This window comes from Megalopta genalis, chromosome 6 (genome assembly GCF_051020955.1).
Source record: "Megalopta genalis isolate 19385.01 chromosome 6, iyMegGena1_principal, whole genome shotgun sequence".
Taxonomy (NCBI): domain Eukaryota; kingdom Metazoa; phylum Arthropoda; class Insecta; order Hymenoptera; family Halictidae; genus Megalopta; species Megalopta genalis.
The window spans coordinates 15,373,620-15,386,651 of record NC_135018.1 but is presented as its reverse complement, the minus strand read 5'-3'; the positions used below and the strand labels follow the sequence as shown (position 1 = coordinate 15,386,651).

Below are 13,032 nucleotides of genomic sequence, written 5' to 3'. Positions count from 1 at the left end.
TTTTAAGTAATTTTAAACTTAAATCACTAGACCTCTATGAAAAATTAACAAAAATCAACAGTCTTCGCAGACGCCTCTGCGACGTAGGTTATCTTTCTCGGGTTAAGTGACCGTGGTTGCATAGACAGCGGATTTTATGCAATTTTGCGGCAAAAACATGTAGCCGCGATTTCGTTAACAGTTGAACGATTGAATGAATTACAAGGTGTCGGTGTACCATCCGTGAACTACCGAAATTGTTTAAAAAAGAAGAAACTTTCTGTTTGGTTTTTCTATTTCGTGAAATTGATGTAGGCAATTTCTGTGCGAAACAACAATTGTATGCTTCGATTTGCAAGCCGTCAGAGTTATAGAAACATTGACTCTCTTTTTTATTTAGACATTTTAATTTTAATCTACTCATTTTTGTGTATTGATGCATGAAATTCACGGTCCAATGACGAGGATAACAGTTGTTCTTATTTTCATGCCGTACCGAATAAAGCGTGCTAAACTGAACTAATTAACAAATTTCGAAAAAGAAAAAGATCGTGCGGAAAAAGACATCGCATACATGCACAGAAAAATGGGAGATTCATTCTTTAAAATCTGTAAAAAGGATAACTGCGAAAATAAAAGGTTTCATAGAAAAAGCTTTATCGAGGATTTTTATAAAAAGCTAAATCTGATTTAGGACTGCCGATTTTACGCATTTTCGACGAAAATTACCGATAAATTAATAACAGAATTGCAAAGACAATTAGAAGAATTTGAGAATATTTTTCTATCGAATACAATCGATCGACATTATCAAAACAGAAAAGACGTTTCCATCGAACTTACGTGTCTTATCATTAAACTGCGCATCTTTATGCGAAATAAGAATGATTTTCAACAATTGAAACTAACAATGCAATTAATAATTTAAGTGAGTTGAAAATAATGCACGGACATCCCTAAGTTCTTTTGAAATTTTCGTGGTTTCTTTAATTTACAGTTTCAATTAGTCCACTTGACATCGTCGTAGAAAATATTGATTTTGCATAACATCCGTAGCATCCGCAGTCTATTCGTCAAGTTTCCTCGACTTCCCGAAGATCCTCTTCCAGGTGCCATCGTCCTCCCCCGCGTCTAATCCGAAGATTGATCTCCGGAGGTCTGGCAGGCACGCGACCGCCGTTTTCTACCCGCAGCCGTCTCTTTTTCTCTTGCCTCGAACCTTTTGTTACCGCGTCGGGCCGATTCGAGGGCCGACTTTTTGCCGGGAGCGTGTTTCGCTCCGGATTACACGATCTGCATGTTGACCCTCCGACTCTGTGATTGGATTCCTTGGATGTTTGGGAGGGGCAGGGGGTTGATTATAGTGTGCGGCGGGGCTTCTTTCAATCGGGAACGATGCGTTAATCGTCGAAGCAATGAAGATTTCCACTTGTAGATCCTCGTGTATACAGGGTGGGGCATTTAAAACAGATATCACCTGAATAACTCGCTTATCTGTAACAATAGGAAAAAGAAGTTTCGGACGAAGGTTGCTTGACCTCAATGGCCACGTAATATGGCGATAGTAATTTCGTGATGGGCGGAGACGTGGAGGACATACGAATGTCAAACCTAATTTTTTTAAATGGAATGATATACTTTTCATTCCAGGATCTAATTCCACGTAGACAAAGGAATAAGATTTGTCCGAAGCATTTTTTTGCAGGCGCTTTGCTTTTCATGATATCGAGATACACACGTACAAACTTGGAACATCTTCGTCGACGGAGTCAGTGTAAGTATGTTAACAAAAGTATTATCAAATGTCGATAATGTTACAGAACGTTGCAATCGAGCATCGATACTGTTACAGAACGTTGAGATCAAATGTTAATATTGTTACAGAACGTTACAATCGACAATCAATAATGTTACAGCATGTATGCAGAAACGAGATTCGTGCCTTCATGTAGTAAAAGTTCACCTAACTTCTGTCTCCAGATGAAATTAATATGTTTGATTTTTTCCTCACTGTGTCAATATTTAGTATGTTCTATCGCATCAAAAAATTACGAACGGAACATAGTTTGTTCAACGAAAATGTATAAATTGTTAAATACGTAAAGTATCAAAGTTAGGTGAAAAATCGAAAAATCTGCGATGCGGCTATTCTTGAGAAACGTGCGCAGGCAAACCGCACTTCATCAATGTTTCGATGTTCATTTTACATTCGTTGTAAAATGACGTCTCGAAAGAATCAGCATTTCTAACGAAATCATCTTGTACTTTTTTCAAGTCCCGGACGCGGTCTAATTTTCTACATGAAATTAGACCATCGCCTTTCGTACGAAATGTTCTACATGGATCGAAATTTATCAACGGATAGAAAAACCATGGAACAAGTTACGTGGACACCCGGTTAGCACACGACGTCTTAAGAACGTCCATTTTACGCCCATTTTAGATCTGAACGTCTTACGACCCGAACTCAACGTCTTTAATCATTTTAGCGCCGAACAACATCTCTCGCTTGAGAAAATGTCGTTATTTTAATATTCTTAAAAACAGTATCATGTCTCGTTTCTTCTCCTCTTTGAAATTTTCTGATCATCAAGATTTGTAACATTTCTGTAACGTCTCTCCGAAACTTTAGCAAATGATCTCTATCTTCGTTCGACACTAAGAGGATTAAGACGTCTCGTTTCAGACGTTAATACGACGTTCGATTCGGGACGATTTTTTAAGAATCATTTGGACATGGTTCCGACGTTTGAAATTTACGTGTTCAAGACGTATTAAAAACGTCCCGAACTAGACGTCGTTTTGACATCTGAAATAATCGCTTTAAGCGATTTAAATCTTAAAGCGATCCCCGAACTAGATGTCTATTAAAACGTCCTGAATATGCTACAACGGACGACTTTCAGACGTCTATGTGCTATCTGGAGCTAAATGTACTCTACGTGCACAGTCCACATTGCGACGAACTTCTGAAAGAAAATTAAGATCACTATCCGTTTCTCAAAACGGATCTCGAACAGGCAATACCGTTCTCGACGTTTTATGAACACAGAATAATCGAAGTGGAGCAAAAATGCTCGAGTACATGAAACCAGGCTCTGGTATATCGATTGTTTATACCTCGACAAATCCATCATATACGAATAAGCACTTCCTAAAAGTAGAAGCACAGCAAAACCGTGGTGCCTGGAACAAATTTAACAACTTCAATCCCGTTCCGCGAGCTCGATAGTTCGCAGCTCATCTCCAGGTGAGAGAGAGAGAGAGAGAGAGAGAGAGAGAGAGAGAGAGAGAAAGAGAGAGAGAGAGAGAGGAAGAGAAAGAGAGAGAAAGAAAGAGAGAGAGAGAGAGAGAGAGAGAGAGAAAAAGAGAAAAAGAGAGGGATAGAGCACTTGATCTGAAAACGGAAAAGCCGTGTGACAAACGATTCCCATCGCATGCGAAACATTTTTTCGCGGCTCTCGCGAGGTAGGCACGCGTCGCGAGCTGTCGCGGCAAAAATATGGACCCGGGCGAGCGTGCAAAGCGATTGTCGAGGTATTATAGACGATCAGCCAGCCGTGACACAGGTTCAATCGGGGGTGGTCGAGCACATGCTGAATTACACAGATTCTCCCACGCTACGTGGACACGACGGACACAGAGTACAGAGTTGCACACAGGCAAAAACACACACACATACATAGTACAAACACACGCGCGCACACAAACACACACGAACACACAAAGACAGGTTGATCTTTCCGTTGCCGTTCGTTCTGGCTTCCTCGTCTCGCTCGCTCGTTTCTTTTTTCTTGCGTGGTTGCGCTTTCTCGTTTCGTCCACATTCTCCCATTTCTTGCGCTGGGTGCTCTTTATATGCCGGTCGTTTTCCTCCCTTTAAGTCGCCTCGTTGGCCGCTTATCAGCGAAGGCTCGATTCCCTCGTATCGGCGAACGCGACGCACACAGACACACGCGCGCGCGCACGCACACACACAGCGTAGACCGCACGTACACGAAGTCGCGACCGTTCTCACAAAAGGCTCTCGTCCCCGCCGACTCGGTCTTCCCATTTGCCGGGTTATGAATGGATTCGAACTATGTACTATTAGGCCATCAACCGCGTGCGCGCGCGATACACCTCGTTTTCTCTGTTTCTCCGTGTGTCCTCTGCGCGCACGTTGATCCGTGTGCACATTGATCCGCGTGTACGTGTAGATCTGTAACAGGGCAAACGTGGAAAGGAGAGAGAGAGAGAGAGAGAGAGAGAGAGAGAGGACAGAGCGTGGGACGGGGGTGAGGAGGACAAAGAGGGAGCTCACCGAGGGACCGGGCAAGAATGAATGGCACACGCCACGTTAATAGCTTGTTCTCGCTTCAGGGTTGGCCGAGGTCAGTTCACTTTTAACCGGGCCGATGCCGTTATAACTCGCACGACCGTCACCTGTCTTCTTTTTGGCCGGCGTAATATGTTAGAGGGATTTCGAGCGTGAACTTGCCGACTGAATTGATGACTGAATGGCCCGAATGGATGAATGGGTGCGAGCAAGATTACGGGCTCGCTCCCGCCGGCACCGGTCTGTCTGGCACTGCTACTGTCCGATGATCCGAGTTCTGATTTATTGTTGCGATCCCCAGACCCGCGGTGCCTCGATCGTCCGAGAACGGACGGGCCCGGCTTTTGTTCTAGCGAATTTACACGCGCCGAGTCTTCCGCGTCCATCGATCCGCTTCCGTTTCTTTTGTCGTCTGTTAATCGTACGCCGTTCGGGACATCGGTCGCATCGGCGGACGAGATTATGGGACACCTAGGAAATTATCGGTACGGGAACTTAATGTAGTACTGACGTTAGAGCGACGGTTAAGTTGACCGTTCCGCATTCTTTCTTTTTTTATTTTGATATTGTTGACGTTGCGAAGACTCTTTTGTAGGAAATAATCGAGTCGATTTTCAAATTTAAGCGTGCATTATAATCAAATTGTTGAAACATCGAAATATTGGGTTGGCAACTAAGTAATTGCCGATTTTAGTTATAGATGTCTCTTACTCCCATTTTTATGATATCCGTAAATGTTATATTATAAAATTATTATTATTATTATTATGTTATTTTTCCAGTAAATAAAGTGTGAATATTTTCAAACGGAGAATGAGAAGAATACAAGTATCACTCGATTCTTCCTTCGAGATGGAGTGCATGTTTTCGAAGTGCACACAGACTTTTATAAACTTATTTTTTAGAAAGAATCAAAAGAAGTAGTTTTTAACTATTCTCCCCTACCCCTTTCCAAGCGAAGCCACTGACTTAGTGAGCCACAAACTATTGGGTTGGCAACTAAGTAATTGCCGATTTCAGTTATAGATGTCTCTCACTCCCATTTTTATGATATCCATAAATGTTATATTATAAAATTATTTATTATTATTATGTTATTTTTTATTATCCGTGAATGTTAGCAACTGGACAAATTGAATGCAGCGGTCAAGGAAAAGCGACCAGAATTGGTCGATCGTAAAGGTGTCATTTTCCAGCAGGACAATGCTAGGCCGCACGCGTCTTTGTCCACTCGGCAAAAATTGATGGATATTGGTTGGGAATTGATGTTACACCCACCATATAGCCCTGATCTCGCGCCATCGGATTACCACTTATTTCGATCCCTGGACAACTCCCTTCGTGGTAAAACTTTTAACGACGATGACGCTGTAAAATCTCACTTAACTCAGTTTTTGGCCGAAAAGGATCAGACTTTCTACGAGCGTGGAATTTTCAAGTTGTCAATGAGATGGCAAAAGGTCATCCAACAAAATGGAAAATACATTACAGATTAAACTTCATTCCAAGAAAAAAAATTTTTTATTTTTCATTGAACAAATCGGCAATTACTTAGTTGCCAACCCAATACATTCAATGTTGTCGTTCTTAGAAAACAATGCACGTCGTTCGCTTTTAGTGTTCGGTAGGTTTGATGGTGTAAAATGCATTTTATGTCAAGCAAAGTAGTTTCATTTGGAAGCGAAGCTTTCATGAATTTTGCAGGGAGTAACGAAAAATGTTTAACTTGATCCGAAATGATATCATTTTGCTTGGACAAAATTACGACGGGATAGTATTTCGAAAAATTACAGGAAATGTACGATGTTGAATGAAATCGTTATATTTTTACTCCAACGGACGGCGGGGATCGGTATATAATCTTTGACGAATATGGTATAAGTATAAATATTATTATTTCTGTTGGAACATAATTGTGAATCGATTGCGTATAGAATAAGTGCTAACAGTGATTTCGTTGTACCACCGTCTGTCGTAAGTATTCAGAGATTTTGTAATTGTCTCGCTATTATATTCATTATCAGACTTCAGATTTTGCACAATTGTTACAAAAATGCGTGGACGGAACGTAAAACAATGAAAAGATTAAACCAAAAAACTTTAAGAATGCTGTTACAATATTTTCAACCTGATCGATCTATTAAACAAGTAAAATAAAACAAACTTTTATTTTATTTTAGTTTGTTTGAAATTGAGCCAGACAATTCTTATTTTGCATAAAAATCCACTGTATACTCGTTACACGCTCTCGATACTCCAAAGAAGTAAGTCGTATATTATACAGGTGTCGATAAAATATATAAGTGGAAAATTAATCTATCAATTGCTGGTATAGGCATTTTAATGTAGAGGAGTTACAATAAATTGCAAAAGAAATTGTTGAACGATGTGACCGGGTAGAACCTGTTGCTTCAGCCCTGAAAAATTGCTGCAGCCATTGGAGATTTTACTAGGAAATCTGTCATCTACCAGATGGGCCGAAGAGACTCGTTTTTGATTTTTTTTCCTCCACGAGTCTTGCAATTATGGAAACGTTATATTTAAATCCTTAATGAGAACCAACGATGAATAGCAAAGCGGTTTGTATCGCTTTAAAATGAAGACGAAACTGATACGTTATTGTAAAATTGGCATGTAACCGAGTCTGAGAATAAACTCGATCTCGTTAATGTTCCGAAGAAATGTATATACATATGTATATCAGTAGCATTAAATAAACCCTCAAGCTCGTGTCGAATCGATACATTTAGCTCGCCGATTTCAAATAAATAGTATACCCTGTTCAATTAGTTACGAGTGTCCCTAATAATCTACCATATAGGATTTTGGTAATTCGGGTTTCCAGTATTGGATATACAATTTTAGCTGCTTTGTGATTAGCATAGACTGACTCACGCATGCAACACATAATCGTTAGACAATACATAACTAATACATTGAATTATACAAAGATGTCGCGATCAGCGTATACCGATCAGTCGATAATGATTGATTCGACATGATCTCATTTCAAACCAATTCAATTCAATCTTAAATCTCCATTTCCATCGATTTCCCCTCCGTTGCGCCAATTCGACAGCAGAGGAACAAATTAAATTGTGAAAATGGTAGACGGCCGAGGGTTAACGACCGATCAAATTTCCCTATAAAAATGATCCGTTAGGCTTAGAATATTAATTAAATTGCAATGTTTGCACATAGAGGTTAATCCAGCAGATGAATACCTTTCCGCAACTACCTGATCCGCCACCGATTTGCATAAATACAGAAGATGTCCAGAAATTATGGGACATGAAGTCATTCGAAGTAACATTTTCCTCAGCGCAAATGCAATCCGTGGCTTCGTTTACGAGTTATTAACGAAAAACATGAACCAATCGGAGATCGAGTGCGGCCGGGGCTCCGCCCTTGCGGCCAATGCCGCGTCGCGTCGGTCGTATGACGCAGCGGCAGTGGTCGCGAGGGCGGGGCGTCAGCCGTACGCGATCTCTCATTGGTCACAGTTTTTCGTTAATAACTCGTAAACGAAGCCGCGGATTGCACTTACGCTGAGGAAAAAGTTACTTCGAATGACCTCGGGAACCCCTCGCTTCCCGTAAATAACATAATTTTAGGTATGTACACCGACCTTCCGATATCCCCGCTAGATAACCTCACCGATGAATTCCTCTAACGGGATCAGGACTAAACGCAGCCTTTCTTTCCCTTCGCTCTTCCAATATTTACAACGCCGCGAAATAATGAAAACCCATTTCCGTGAAAACCTGCCCCCGCGGCAGATCAACTCCAGCGAACTGCGGAAACATTTTCCAACACGATCCGATGGAAACCGAATCGGCATGCGTCGATGCGGTCGCGTGTAATCTCACGCAGCGTACACACGGTAATTACACACGCGGTGTCCGCGGCCGATCGCTGATGCCGATCGGCGACGGTCCCGATCAGCTGGCGCTGCTCGCTGTAGCTGCAGCACTCGTCCCTTCGTTGCTATCTTATCGCGGTACAACAATGTCGGTTGTCGTGGTTCTTCCTCCTCGTGGTTGTTCGTCCGTCTCTCTCCGGCTTCCCTGTCGGAGTTCTTTATCCCGACGCCGCTTACGACGTTCAACCACTATCAAAGGGAGGAGGTCGAGGGAGGAGCAGCCGTGGGATGAGAAGGAGGAAGAAGAGGTGGATGAGGAGGAGGAGGAGGAGGAGGAGGAGGAGCCGCGTACTACAGGCGTACTCTCGAATACGATGTGACTGGGCGCGAGGCCGTGTTCGTGCAAGCCTCAACATCTACCAAAGTTCCGCACTCATGAATGAACTTCCTTGTGTGGAACCGTTTATGCTTTCCCTTCCTGGCGGCTGCTGCTGCTGCTGCTGTCGCTGCTACTGCTGCTGCCGCCGCGATGCATACGTGGTGTGCGTGCGTGTGACCATTCCCTCTGTGTGCAGGCTCTCTCTCTCTCTCTCTCTCTCTCTCTCTCTCTCTCTCTCTCCCTCTCTCTCTCGGGGGGGTTAAACGGCTTCCCAGCGTGGTCAATAGTTTCCCGATCCTCGCTCCCGTTACGCGGCCCACCCCCTCGTTTCGTTCGTTTCCCTTTAGCCGTGGGCCACCTCCAGCGACGTTTCCGCTGCGAACGCTATAGCAAGCCAGGCGAGGAACGGGGACGCCTGGAACGGGACTTGCTGGACGATGCAGCCTTCCTATCTGTCGTACATATCGCCTCGATATCTTCCGATCAGAAAGCGAAATCGTTAAAGGCCTCGCGAAGATCCTTGAAAATTGTTTCGTCGACTAGGGTGCCTATTCTTCTTGAGAGACTGCCACGTTCTGGAGGCTGCCACGGATATGTCTCTTCGTTTCGTTGGAACTCGAAGTCTTCCAAGGTCGCCGCGTTGCCGCGAAAGGCAATTGTCTCTCTATATGTTTGAGAGACAATTGGCCAGAGGGTGCGATAGGTGAATCTCGGTGATTATTCGGTTTCTCGAATAGTGAAATTTTGAAGGAAACTTTCGAAACTTTCTTTTCGAAACGGTGCAACGAATCGGGTTATTTGGTTATTTTGATATTTGGTTAAAGTTCGACGTTCTCCAAGATCGCTGCGTTGCCGCGAGCGTCTATCTGCTTGAGAGACATTGGTCTAAAGGACCAAAAATTGCGCGAAGTGATAATTTATAATCGCCAATTGGTCAGCGATTCATGTATCTTAAACCGAGGCAATTTTCATCATCCTCGATCGATCCTGTTTCGTTGAATTTAAATTTCTCAGTTCATGGTCATCCGATAGTCGTGCCATGCGATTTTAACGCGAGCATTTATTCGAAGTATCTCTCGAATTCGATTTTACTCGAAGAATCTATTCGAAATATTTCTCGAATACAATTTGATTCGTAGGATCTATTCGAAGTGTTTCCGGATTCAAAGTTTACTCGGAACATAGTTTTATTAGAAGTATCATATCGCAACGTTGCTCGAACAAAGCTTCATTCGATTTTATTCGAGGCATGCCTCCGCTGAAATTTGAATTCGAAGAATTTATTCGAAATATTTCCCCGGCAGAAAAAATGGCACCCGATGTGCCCGGACTCCGTTAACGAGCCTGCCGAAGAGCGGGCAAACGTTACTGCGGATCGTTCTGAAAATGTGTGCCGAGCAAGGAGAAGTTATGCGAAAATTCGTCGCGGAGAATTCTGACCGGCGGCGAGCGCAGAGTGACCCAATGATCGTTCGGCGGCGGCCGAGCAGACGCGATTACGGTTCGTAAACGATTGTCGGTGAATGGAGACGTAACGTAAAGTACGATTACAATTGTCACCGAATCCGGTCAGTCTGTAGATAATAGAATTTACATAATGCCCGGGCACACGGTCTGAATTAATCGATCGATTTTCATTTACGGCGACGCGACGCAACGGGGCTCCGTCATTCAGTGAAATGTAAATGCCACGCGGGAAAGCGAGATATATACCTATACACGCCGGTTAACAAGATTACCTAACGCCCGATCGGCACGGACACGACCTTGGTCGCGGAGGGAGACCTTGAAACTTTCCTTAAGTTTATTCGTGTCGACAACGGATCAGCGCCGGGGAAAACATTCGCGGGACGAGACGAGCAAGAGCGAACGCATAGTTGGAAACTTGCCGATGTCTGCGTCCCGTTTATGCATTACCCGATGCTCCCTCCGCCGTCGTCCCCCCCTCCTACCCTCTCGCCCGGCGGGGGTGAACTTCATAACCACGTGCATGTATCGATAACGCGATGCGATAAGTCGCACGACCCGTCTGACCCAGTTCCACGCGAATGAATGGAACTTTTTAAATCCGCCGGTCGACTACGGTCGAACGGGATCGATGACGAGTTTCGGAAAAGGGAAACTTCGCCGGGGCAGAGCGACACGCGAAACTTGATCGTACAAGACTGAAGAACGATGCTTTGGCGCGTTGCTTCAGCGAACGTCGTTTTAATGCGTCGACAACTCGGGGTCCAGCGATTCGTTTCTTTCGTAAGCGTTGAGATACGACGAGTTTTAAATAGGCCCGCCGTAAATCATACGATGAGAGGTTTTCTTCGCTGTCACCGGATGTCTCATATTTTGGAACCGCTCTGCGCGCAATAGTTTTATATCGTGCGTTCCTGTGCTTATTGTTATATTTAAATAGTAAAATAAGTGAAACTTATTTTCTACAAGGTCCCCTTCGATGATCTTCGAAGTGAGGATGAAGGTATAGCACATTCAAATTAAATATAAAAATGAGCGGATGAAATTGAAAAAAGTAGAAGGATTAAAAGAATTTATTATTATTCTCATATTAAAATCATTGAAGATATATAAGAATTTTTATCAGTCCTTATCAATCCTTTTATTTTGCATAAAGACCGCCAGTATATTAACTGTTCCAGTTTCATCTTAATTGATGTATTTTTGTATATTTTGAATCTATCACCAGCAATCATCAGTTTATACATCGATACACAATATTATTTATTATATCAATTTAATTTTAGTTTTCAGGGAATTAATTATTTCTATACAAATAATCAATCTTCGACAATTATTTATAACGTGTGGTTCAATTTTTAAATTTAATATGAATTTTATAAAAAAAATAATTATGAGTAAGTACAAATAACTACGAACAAGTTAATTTAAATTGCAAAAGGGTTAATTTGATTTGCAAAATAGTGAACATGTTCTACGAGCATGATCTCGTTTGATTGCAAAACCCGTACCAGACCGATCGCCGTCCACGCGCGCCGTCGAAGAACCGTAACAAAAATTGCGAACAGCCGATCCGAATAAAAACTGCCTGCAGATTCATTTTACGCGTAATTTACGAGGAGAGAAGATACCCTTCGCGAGTGCCTTCGAATTTATCCGTGCAATCGTTTGCATAAATTCCCGCGGCCTAGTCGTAACGAGTTAACTGCCGCGTTACACCGGGAAACACACAGTCGAAGGCATAAAAGTCGTGTTAACTTCCCCGATTAGTCTCCGACTGGAGCGGGTTCCGCGGCGGGCCACTGTAAAAACAGCGTTAAAGGGTCCCGTATACGTTTATACCGGCGCGGCGGCATAAACGGTTTCAAGGTCGGCCGCCTTTTTAGGTGCACCGTAAACCACCTCGGGACAGCTTCCAACCCCCCCGTGACGGGTATTACGTACGGGGACTTTTCCGGCGTGATTCCTCCCTTCGACGCGAGTGCGCTGTGTCTCAGGCGCGGGCTGACATTCGAAGAAAATTCTATTCCAGAAATATTTCGAGTAAACTCTTCGAATGAAATTTTATTCGGAGATTTATTCACGGTATTCGAGAAGAATTGTATTGGAATAATATTCGAGTATATATTTATTTGAATTATTCGACATTTTATTCGAATAATATTCGAGTATATATTTATTTAAATTATTCGAAATTTTATTCGAATAATATTCGAGTATATATTTATTCACGGTATTCGAGAAGAATTGTATTGGAATAATATTCGAGTATATATTTATTTGAATTATTCGAAATTTTATTCGAATAATATTCGAGTATGTATTTATTTAAATTATTCGACATTTTATTCGAATAATATTCGAGTATGTATTTATTTAAATTATTCGAAATTTTATTCGAATAATAATCGAGTATATATTTATTTAAATTATTCGAAATTTTATTCGAATAATAATCGAGTATATATTTATTTAAATTATTCGAAATTTTATTTAAACTGTTCGAAATTTTATCCGGCATTTTATTTGAATTCTTCGAAATTTTATACGAAGAACTTAATATCCGAATAAAATTTGATTCGTAACATTCGAAAGAAAATTTTATTGGAAAATTTATTCGACGGTTTGTTCGAAGATTTATCCGCAATATTCGAATAGAATTTCATTCGAATACGAATCAAATCAATCAAACGAGAACGATTATCCGATAATTGTATTATTTAGATGGATCATCACCTAGCAGAGAACTTGAAAGAAATTTTTAGACAACAGGATATATTTGTATCAGGATATTATAAAAATAAACTTCCGGATGAAAGAAGCTCTGCTATACTTATAAAAGCAACCGCGAAATCTAAAAATGCAACCTCGCAAGTTCGTGGTCCAGTTTTCGGCGCGATCTCACCTACTTAACATCGATTAAGGACAATTATGCCGTTACGGTGTTTCGGTGGCTCAAAGCGTGCACGCGCGTATATCTTTACTTCGTCGGCGCCCTTATCCATCCCTGTTTCACTCTTGCTCTAT

The 13,032-nt window shown here is 42.0% G+C and overlaps 2 long non-coding RNA genes across 2 annotated transcripts in view; both read right to left on the bottom strand.

Moving 5' to 3' along the window:
* Positions 1–13,032, bottom strand: part of LOC117219282 (uncharacterized) — a 359,703-nt gene that overhangs the window by 190,974 nt on the left and 155,697 nt on the right. The gene's annotated exons all lie outside the window — the stretch shown is intronic.
* LOC117219289 (uncharacterized) lies at positions 941–5,196 on the bottom strand. The gene is made up of 2 exons (XR_004489987.2): positions 3,100–5,196; positions 941–1,473 (listed from the first exon to the last, which is right to left on the bottom strand). It is a non-coding gene; the product is annotated as an uncharacterized LOC117219289 (long non-coding RNA).